This window comes from Elgaria multicarinata, chromosome 6 (assembly GCF_023053635.1).
Source record: "Elgaria multicarinata webbii isolate HBS135686 ecotype San Diego chromosome 6, rElgMul1.1.pri, whole genome shotgun sequence".
Lineage (NCBI taxonomy): Eukaryota > Metazoa > Chordata > Lepidosauria > Squamata > Anguidae > Elgaria > Elgaria multicarinata.
In genome coordinates, this window is record NC_086176.1 from 53414592 (window position 1) to 53425840 (window position 11249).

The window sequence follows — 11249 nt, forward strand, 5'->3', positions numbered from 1 at the left end:
CGGCAGAGCCCGGTAAGGAGGAGGGGTGCCTTACCTGCCTCCGTCCGTGGTCCGTCGCCGTCTTCAATTGAGCCCGTGGTTCCACCAGGAAGTCTGGGCCGCAAGTGCGGCCCAGACTTCCTGCTGGAACCACGGGCTCAATTGGAGACGCTGACAGACCGCGGACAGAGGCAGGTAAGGGAGAGGAGGGCGGGGGGCGTTACCGGGCCCTGCTGCCGTCGCCGCATGGGCGACAGCGACAGCGGCAGGGCCCAGTAAACCCCACTTACCTTTCCGGCGGAGCTCCAGATCGAGGCGAAGGATCCGCCTTCACCTCGATCCTCTTCGCCACGCTCCGCCGGCCCCCCAATCCTCTTCGCCTCCGCCTTAAGGGCAGGCGAAGCCCCCCACTCCGCTACTGCTTCTCCGGTCCGAGTAGAAGCGGAGCACATCCCTATTTTCCAGTATCCGGAATGAATAACTCACATTTGTATCACTTAGAAAAAGGTAAATAAAATGTGTCCCCAAGTTCCACAATCATCCAGTTACATGATTTGACTGAGTTATAACTGAAATATTTGGTGATGTCAGGCATTAAAGGGCTCAACATCCTAGGTCCTGGAGGACCACTTCCCTACTCTCTGTGTCACAGCAACTACTGGTCAAGGGAGGAGACTGCAGTTTTCATAGTCCTACCACATCATAAAAAACAGTAACAGCCATGCTGCTCTATGAGCAGGGGGGGAAAAAATCCAAAATCCAAAGAACCAACCAAACTCCAGAACTCTTCATCGAACAAGGTGGAAAAAGCAAGGGATGGAGGGAAGATCAGAAAAGCTCCAGAATTAAGCAGACCTCACGTCTACAACATCTAGCCTAATTTTGGGATTTTTGTGGTCTTCCCAATGTTCTGCTTTTTACCACCTATCCTGATGAAGAGTTCCGGAGAATTCAAAAGCCTGTACAATCTTTTGTGGCATTTTGGTTCCTATCAGCACCAGCATCTAGAAACTACATCTAGATGAGAATAAGTTGAGATGGTTCTGCTGGGATGAGCTCCAGTTTCCAATGCCATACATCCTTTCTCTGGAATCACTTCTTGGAACAACTCAGTCCCTGATGTGATTTGTGTTGTGAATCCAGAACTTCTTGCTACACCCTTCCTGGCTGCCAAATATCTGTTTGCCATTCCAGCCTACCAAGAGCCTAGCTGTTGCTCATGGTATATTGTGGGTTAATCTATGGGGATGGGTTGGAGGTGGGGATAGCATATTGAAAATCCTGCCTTGGATTTGATGGCATTCTTGTCTCTCTAGCCCTATTCCTCCATAATGTCTTATGACTAAAGGCTGAAGTACATCTTCTATTAAAAGACATAGTGTGCAACTGCCCCTATACTTTTTAATTAAGTAAGATCCTGAGGTCCTGATCTGGGGGAAGGAGATCACTGCATGTGAGGAAGAGAGGTTTAAGCATCCCCCCAATATTCATGTCCGCCCACCCCATGCAGGGGTTTCAAAAAGAAAGAAAAAACAATATTTTTAAAATGCCAATTGTATATGTGTGGGAATATCAGGAGAGAAGTGGGGGAGGGCAATTACTAATACCTTTAAGTGCCTAGTAATATAGCCCTGCATTAATGTAAAATGTAGCTCTGCTCTAAGGTGGTACATACAGATAGGCATTGTTTGCACAATCACGGCACCTGAAACAAGCTGTTTTGTTAAGGACATTTATTTATTTATTTTTATTTATTTATTACATTTTTATACCACCCAATAGCCGAAGCTCTCTGGGCGGTTCATGACCTGGTTTCCACGATCACAGCAGTTGAATCAAACCACTGTGTCTTGTTGCACCCACTGCATGTGCCGGCACATTTCCAAAATTATGTACATCAGTGCAGCCTGCTATGTCATCCAAACCCAGGCAGCATGTCTTGTTTAGGGTTGGCAGCAACCCTCAGATAACCCAGCAACAGCCCATGGATTATTTGAGGGTTGCTGCCCACCCCAAACAAGACATACTGCCCAGGTTCAGATGACATGGCGCACTATGCTAGTGTGATTAATTAGGGAAATCTGGCTAGCACACCCTGCAGCTGAAACAAGTCACAGTGTCATGTTTCAACTGTCATGATCATGGGAACTGGGTCATATTCTTAGCAAATGTGTGCTCCATTTTACTCTGCCCATAAGCCTTTGGTTGACTGATTTATTTATTTTTAATTTCGAGAAGCCATTATATTCTTATTGCAGCAGTGGGTTTTTTTTTTTAAAAAAAACAAATAACATTGCTGTTTTTATTTTAGTTTTATAAGTGCCAATGGAGTTTTTGTGGGTTTATTTATTATGTCTGTATTTGACTCAACAAAACAATGTTTACGAAAAATATTGCTGGAATTACATAAGGATTAGAAATGGCTTGACTAAACGGTAGTTTGAAAGAGATAAAGAGGTCATCTTGGGACCAATTGGGATCCCAGGCAGCAGGGCCATTCTATTAGGAGATAAATTGTCACCAAATGTGCACCAGAGTCCTTTAAAGGGCTGCAGCTGGTTGAACCTCTGCCTTTATATGAAGGAATGTATTGATTTTTCAATTTATTACTGCGATGTTTAGCTTAATTTCAAATGGGAGTGAAGGAAGACTAACATTTAGCTGTGAATTACTGAATTGCAGGATCATGCTCTATTAAAGAGCTATAATTTCTTTAAAAAGGTTAAGTTAATGGGTTTTCCTGCTGTTTTATTGCATTTCCTGCTGGTAGCCACTTTAAGGCAGATGATATTTTATGTCAGCCCCAAAAATACCTATGGGAGCACATCTTACAATAAAATAAAAAGAATATGTCAACTGATTGATTAGTGGCTCAGTAACTAAAGTGAGAAAAGTCAGAAAATGGCCCCGTGGTTTGGTTTTAGTTTATTCATATACGTATGGGGCTTAGGGATTGGCAATGTAGCCACACTCCCATTGAAAACTTCAGAATTTGGGTTTGGATCCAGGATCTGCCTTCTCTAAGAGTAAGAGACCATCTACAAGAGGAAGGGCTCCAGTTGCAGAACATTCCTCTATCCAATTTTGGGGAGTCCCCCCCCCACAGCTCACCCTATTCGGCAGGGTCTCGTGACTATCTGTGTAGCATTTTCAGGGGGTTGCAAAGGCTGTTGTGGGAAGGAAGGGGCAGAGACACCAACTTTCGCCAGCACAGTTGTATCAGCATAAAATCTGGATCAAACCCATTATCTTTAATGTGGTCTAGGCATATGGGTAAGCATTAGTTTCCTCTAGGATGAGAAATTTAGAAAAGGTGGCAGGCGAGAGGAGCTGACGCAAGCAATGGCAGAGAGATGAAGACTGTGATAGGTTCCAGCCAAGACAGGCAAGAAAGATGGGATAAAGAGAGAAGTTGAGGATTACCAAATAAGTAATCAGGATGGGATAAGAATCTCATAGGTGTGTAACTGCAGACAAGATGGTGTGATGAGATGAAGCTACAGGGGGCCTAGAAGAAGTGAGTCATGGAGAGGAGAAGGAAGTGGTTTACTGAGGGTGAGGGGGACCCCAAAAGGGAAGGGAATAGGGATGTAGAAGTGTTTATTGTTTGTATTGTATTGATTTTTTTAAAAAAGAACTCTGTTAACAACAACAACAACAACAACAACAACAACAACAACGGTAAATGCAAAAGAGCAGTCTGGAAGGGCCCATAGCTCAGTGTGAGAAAGCATGTGCTTTGCATGCAGAAGGTCACAGTTTCAATCTCCAGCACCTCCAGGCAGGGCAGGAAAAACTCGTGTCTGAAATTCTGGAGAGCCACCGTCAGTCAGTGTCAACAATACTAGTTGGACCAATGGTCTGACTCCGTATAAGCCAGCTTCTTACATTCTTAACTGCTCCAACTCCATTTTTCAGATCATATGGTAGTATTCCTCAGGGGCACCTATACCTTTGGCTTATATGACAAATAAATAATAACCACAACATATACTCTTAAAATACAAAATACAAATTTAGTCTGAAATCCTATGCATTATAGGGAGCTTCAGCTATGGGGCAGTACAAAAATGCAATAAATAAATAAATAAATAAATAAATAAATAAAATAATCAGCCCCATTGAACATTTACCCCCTTAAAAGAGGCGGTAATTAGACCACTCTTGAAGAAGCCTAATCTGGACCTGGAGGACATTAACAACTACAGGCCGGTGGCTAATATCCCTTTCTTGGGCAAGGTGCTTGAGCGGGTGGTTGCAGGACAATTCCAGGCACTCTTGAATGAAACAGATTATCTAGATCCATTTCAATCGGGTTTCAGGCCTGGTTGAAATGGACCTCTCCTGGACCTCTCAGCGGCCTTCGATACCATCGACCATGGTATCCTTCTGGATAGGTTGTCTGAGCTGGGAGTTGGAGGTACTGCGTTGCAGTGGTTCTGCTCCTGTTTGGATGGCTGATTCCAGAAGGTGGTGCTGGGGGATTATTGCTCTGTGCCGTGGCTCCTAAGCCATGGGGTTCCACAGGGCTCTATCTTATCCCCTATGCTGTTTAACATATACCTGAAGCTGCTGGGGGAGGTTATCCAGAGATGTGGACTGAGGTGTCATCAATATGCGGATGATACCCAGCTCTACCTTTCTTTTTCATCAAACCCAGGTGAGGCAGTGACTGTTCTGAACCAGTGCCTGGGCATGGTAATGGACTGGATGAGGGCTAACAAACTGAGACTCAATCCAGACAAGACGGAGGTACTGTTAGCCGGTGGTTCATCTGTCTGGCGAGGTGATGTTTGCCCTGTCCTGGACAGGGTTGCACTCTCCCTAAAGGATCGGGTCTGTAGTTTGGGGGTGCTCTTGGATCCAGAATTGTCACTTGAGGCACAGGTGAACTCAGTGGCAAAGAGCACCTTTTATCAGCTTAGGCTGATATACCAACTGCGCCCTTATCTGGACAGAGATAGCCTAGCTACAGTTATCCATGCTCTGATAACCTCTCGTTTGGATTACTGCAATGCGTTATATGTGGGGCTGCCTTTGAAAACGGTCCGGAAGCTTCAGCTGGTACAAAACAGGGCAGCCCGTTTACTAACAGGGACTGGCCGGCGAGATCACATTACGCCAGTCCTTTTACAACTTCATTGGCTGCCAGTCCAGGTCCGGGCCCGATTCAAAGTGTTGGTATTGACATTTAAAGCCCTAAACGGTTTGGGGCCAGGTTATTTGAAGGAACGCCTCCTCCCATATGTACCTGCTCGGACCTTAAGATCATCTACAGGAGCCCTTCTCCGTGAGCCCCTGCCAAAGGAAGTGAGGCAGGTGGCTACTAGGAGGAGGGCTTTCTCCGCTGTGGCACCCCGGTTGTGGAATGAGCTCCCCAGAGAGGTCCGCCTGGCGCCTACACTGTACTGCTTTCGTCGCCAGCTGAAGACCTTTTTATTCTCTCAGTATTTTAACACTTAATTTTAACTTAAATTTAAATTCTACTGTTTTAACTCTGTATTTTAATCTTATTTCAATTTTGCTGCGTGGTTTTATCCTGGTTGTGCTTTTTATACTGTATTTTGTAATTGTGTTTTTAACCTGTTGGTTGTTTTATTGTGGTTTTAATTTTTGTGAACCGCCCAGAGAGCTTCGGCTATTGGGCGGTATAAAAATGTAATAAATAAATAAATTAATTAAAAAATTAAAAAAAACACAGTGGGACTTGCTTCTGAATAAACTCATGTAGGATTGCAGTATTAATCTTCAAAATATATCCAAAGCAGGGGATTTGAACTTTCCTGTTTTTTGTTCCCTTCAATCATTTGTGACTCAATTGTGTTTGCCTACTCTCTTCCACCAAAATCTGAAATGTCTCCCTGGGAGAACAGCATGTCAGGAAGCAGGAAGGAGAAGAGGCAGGTAACAAAAGACATGGATAGTGATAGCATATGGTAGTGGCACATCTTAAGAAATCGTATTTCCTAAGAAATATGATTTATAGTAAAACAGTGGTAGTGTCTAAAGAAATATGGTATACAGTAGAAGTGCTATTTCCTAAGTAGTAGATGCTGCAGCCAGGTAGGATACAATGTAAAATATTTCAGATTAATGGTGTTTTATACCCTCTTCTGTCTTCATCTGCCTGCTGTCACTTGCTTCAGCTCCTCTCACCTGTGACCTTTCCTACATATTTTATCCTAGAGGAATCTAACGTTTATCCATATGCCCAGACCACCCCCTGTCTCAGGCATACATATCTCATTAGTCTTACTTTCCCTCCCAGTCATTGTAAGAAAAACAAAAGCTGGAGACGACTAATCTTCATATAAATTAAATTATTGGGCTGGAAATCCAAAGATCCTGTGTGTCAAGAACAGAAATAAACCCTTTGAAGTGGTCTGTTGTTTTCAAAGCTACTATAGGCGAGTTCAACAGCCTGTCCATGCCCAGCAGTGTTTTTTACTTTTCCTCCATGGTGTGTTACTGCCTTTGGAACTCTCCTGTTTTTGAAAAATGGCTTGCAACATGGCATGACAAGAGTGCTGTTCAAGAACCAAAGGTCTCAGCCCCTATCAGGCGTGCAGAATTAGTCTTGCAGGTTCCTTGGAATCTGCCCAAAGTTTCCATGTGACATTGTGGAAGCTCTCCTTAGCCATTTGACTCTGGAGACTGATTTGTTTTCTGATAGAGACATACCTTACTAGGTTGTTGCAAACCAAATGCTTTGACCAGTCAGAAGTACTGTGGATCTAGTGAAGCAATAGATTTGTTGGTTGGGAGGACTGTTGTGCTGTCGGGCCTCCACCAGTGCTCAACTTGTATATTGGTAAATAAAACCAAATATTTTAAAAAATTCCTGCCAGCTCTAAACCAAGCAGGATATAACACTTTGAAAATGGTATATGGAATGTGTCCTGGGCCCCAACAGTTGTCAATGCTGTTAGAAACCATTATAAAGCACTAGTGTAGAATTTGCCCCAGAGAAACCAAACCCAGGTAAGTGCTGCCCCTTGAACTACTCACCTCTCACGGACAAGGAGAGCACATAATAGTATGATATAAATGTTTAAAGAATAACCCACTCACTCACCCCCAGTGTGAGGCCTACAGTGTAAAGATTAGAACAGAATTGAATCCAACCTCTCTTTGAGCCATCACTATGTGGTGTGCACACACACAGTGCTCTGCACACATGAGGGGATTCCTGTACCTGTGATGGGCCCCCCAATGCCTCCCCTTGTGTGGTCAGAGTAAAAAGCACAGCTGGTGTGCTGTGGGTCATGTTTGGCAGAAAACTGGTGCAGGGACCCAATCCAGTTTGGGAGCATCCTTTAGATTGGGACTCTGTGGTTTCTTCCTCTTCAAATTGAAAGTGGCCATTTTATCTATTTATTTATTAGCAGTAGCGTTTGTATACTGCTTTGTCTGCTAAAAAATCACCAAGGTGGTGTACAACAGTTTGAAACAAATTAAACCATGAAACAATAAAAACAAGAACATGAAACATGGTAAAAACATTAAACTATACAATTGAAAAGTCTAAGTTGAAAAGCTGCATCTTTACCCCATTTCTAAAGCCAAGAGAATGGGCGGCAATCATAGTTCTTGGAAGAGGATTAGAAAGGGAAGGAAGAATACTCCAGGTGAACAACTGGCTACAATGGTAGTGCAGACATGAGAGTTGCACTATATGCTAAAAATATATAAAAATTCCTGCACTGAAATAAAGCCTGATGAACTACATCTTAGAATAATAAAGGAGCTGGCGGAAGAACTCTCAGAACCACTGTCTATTATCTTTGAGAAATCACGGAAGACAGGTGAGGTGACATATGACTGGAGTAGGGCTGACATTATGTCTATCTTCAAAAAGGGCAAAAAGGAGGAACCTGGGAACTACAGACCAGTCAGTCTGACATCCATCCCTGGGAAATTTTTGGAGCAGATTATAAAGAAGTAAATCTGTAAGCACTTTGAAAACAATGCAGTGATTACTAGAAGCCAGCATGGATTTGTCAAGATCAAATCATGTCAGACTAATCTGATCTCATTTTTTGATTGGGTAATTTCCTTTGCGGACTGTGGGAATGCTGTGGACATCATATATCTTGACTTCAGCAAAGCTTTTGACAAAGTGCCCCATGACATTCTGATTAACAAACTAGCTAGTGGGCTAGATGGAACAACTATTAGGTGGATCCACAGTTGGCTACAGAATCAGACTTAAAGAGTGCTTATCAATGGCACCTTCTCAAACTGGAAGGAGTTAACGAGCAGGTTACTACAAGGCGCAGTCCTGGGCCCAGTGCTCTTCAACATTTTATTCCTGATTTGGATGAGGAGGTGCAGGGAACGCTTATCAAATTTGCAGATGACACAAAATTGGGTGGGATAGCTAATATCCTGGAAGACAGAAACAAACTTCAAAGTGATCTTGATAGGCTGGAGCGCTGGGCTGAAAACAACAGAATGAAATTTAATAGTGATAAATGCTAAGTTCTACACTATGAAAAAGAAACCAAATCCACAGTTGCAAGATGGGGGATACTAGGCTCAGCAATACTACAAGTGAGAAGGATCTTGGAATTATTGTAGATCAGAAGCTGAATATGAGCCAACAGTGTGTTATGGCTGCAAAAAAAGCAAATGCTATTTTGTGCTGAATTAATAGAAGTATAGCTTCCAAATCGCACGAGGTGCTGGTTCCTCTTTATTTGGCACTAGTTAGGCCTCATCATCAGTATTGCGTCCAGTTCTGGGCACCACACTTCAAGAAGGATGCAGACAAGCTGGAGTATGTTCAGAGCAGGGCAATGAAGATGATCGGGGGTCTGGAAGCAAACCCTATGAGGAGAGACTGAAAGAACTGGGCATGTTTAGTCTGGAGAAGATTGAGATGAGACATGATAGCACTCTTCAAATACTTGAAAGGTTATCACTCAGAGGAGGGCCAAGATCTCTTCTCGATCATCCCAGAGTGCAGGACAGGGACTAATGGGCTCAAGTTACAGGAAGCCAGATTCCGGCTGGACATCAGGAAAAACTTCCTGACTGTTAGAGCAGTACAACAATGGAACCAATTACCAAGGTTGGTCATGGGCTCTCCCACCCTAGAGTCATTCAAAAGGTAGCTGTCAGGGATGCTTTAGTGGATTCCTGCATTGAGCAGGGGGTTGGACTCAATGGCCTTACAGGCCCCTTCCAAATCTACTCTTCTATGATTCTATGAGTGCTTTCCATAGTTTAGAAGTAATACTGTTGTTTTTATACTGTTACTCGGTAATACTGAGTAATACTGTTGTTTTTATGTTTCTGATGGTTTTTAAACTTTGTATACTTTTTAACGTTTACTGTTTTTAACTTTTGTAAACCGCCCAGAGAGCTTCAGCTATGGGGCGGTATATAAATGTAATAAATAAATAAATAAATAAATAAATAAACAAACACAGGAGAGAGCCCTTTCACATGGGCCTGACAAACAGGCCTCTGTGGGTAATGGCACCCTCAAAAGGGCCTCTCCTGCAGTTCTTAGTACCTTGACAGTGATTAAGATCTGCAGGCAGGCAGTCCGTTAGATAGCCAGGTCTGAACCATTGCCTGTATTCAGGAACTATAAATGTGTGACGACGTGTAGACAGTAATGTTTTGTTAAACTATGTGAAATGCTTCAAGTAGCCCTCTTGTAAATCTCTGGGGTTAGGAATGACCTGAGATGGCCTGTTACAGCTGCATTACTTCTAACTGAATGAGATTTAATTTAAGCCTGTGGTGACAAGCCTCCTGAAGGACAACAATGAGGAACCTGCTCCCAGGCAATCATTTCTGACATATCCCTGGTTGTAAACAGGCCAAGCAGATGCGCTGGCTGCCAGACGCAAGGAATAACTGGATAGACTTCAGAAAGGTTTTTTTTTTTTACTACTCAAGATAACACAGGAAGGCTTATTTTTAGATTTAATCATATTAGAGTGCATTGATTATTTTTAGATTCAATTTGTGAAGGTAGGCCTCACGGGGTCCTGAAAACTATGTTACCAAAGAGGGTAATTAGAAATTTGGAAATGCTACTAACGTTGTTATGTGGAAAGCGAGATAAATCAAGCGTCAGCATCTTGATTGTGTTGCAAGATCAGAGGGAAGAAAAAGAAATTAGGTGCTTTGATCTAGTGCATACAGCCAATTAGGGATGTGCTCCGCTTCTAATCGGACCGGCGAATTAGTAGCGGAGCGGGGGGCTTCGCCTGCCCTTAAGGCGGAGGCGAAGAGGATTGGGGGGCTGGCGGAGCATGGCGAAGAGGATCGAGGTGAAGGCGGATCCTTCGCCACGATCTGGAGCTCCGCCGGAAAGGTAAGTGGGGTTTACCGGGCCCTGCTGCTGTCGCTGTCACCCATGCGGGGACGGCGGCAGGGCCCGGTAACCCCCCCGCCCTCCTCTCCCTTACCTGCCTCCATCCGCGGTCCGTTGGCTTCTTCAATTGAGCCCGCGGTTCAACCAGGAAGTCTGTAGCCGAACCGCGGGCTCAATTGAAGAAGCCGACGGACCACGGACGGATGCAGGTAAGGCCCCCCTCCCCCTTGGTCCCTTACCGGGCTCTGCCACCGTCACCGTCGGCTTGTACCTTGGCGTGCATGTGTATCCCTGGATAAGCTATTATGGTGCCGAGTTTGAGGTTTCCTACGTGCAAATTGACGGAGCTATCGAAAGGGGTGTGAATGGGGTGCCTGATTTTCATAAATTCCCAAAAAATCAGGGGATGGTGGGACTGCCTTGAGTCTTGGCGTACGTGTGTATCCCTGGATAAGCTATCATGGTGGCGAGTTTGAGGTTTTTAACATGCAAATTGACGGAGCTATCGAAAGGGATGTGAATGGGGTGCCTGATTTTCATAAATTCCCCAAAAATCAGGGGATGATGGGACTGCCTTGAGTCTTGGCATGCGTGTGTATCCCTGGATAAGCTATCATGGTGGCGAGTTTGAGGTTTTAACGTGCAAATTGACGGAGCTATCGAAAGGGGTGTGAATGGGGTGCCCGATTTTTATACATTCCCCAAAAATCAGGGGATGATGGGACTGCCTTGAGTCTGGGCGTGCGTGTGTATCCCTGGATAAGTTATCATGGTGCCGAGTTTGAGGTTTTTAACGTGCAAATTGATGGAGTTATTGAAAGGGGTGTGAATGGGGTGCCCGATTTTCATAAATTCCCCAAAAATCAGGGGATGATGGGATTGCCTTGAGTCTTGGCGTGCATGTGTATACATCCATGAGGTGTCATGGTGCCAAACT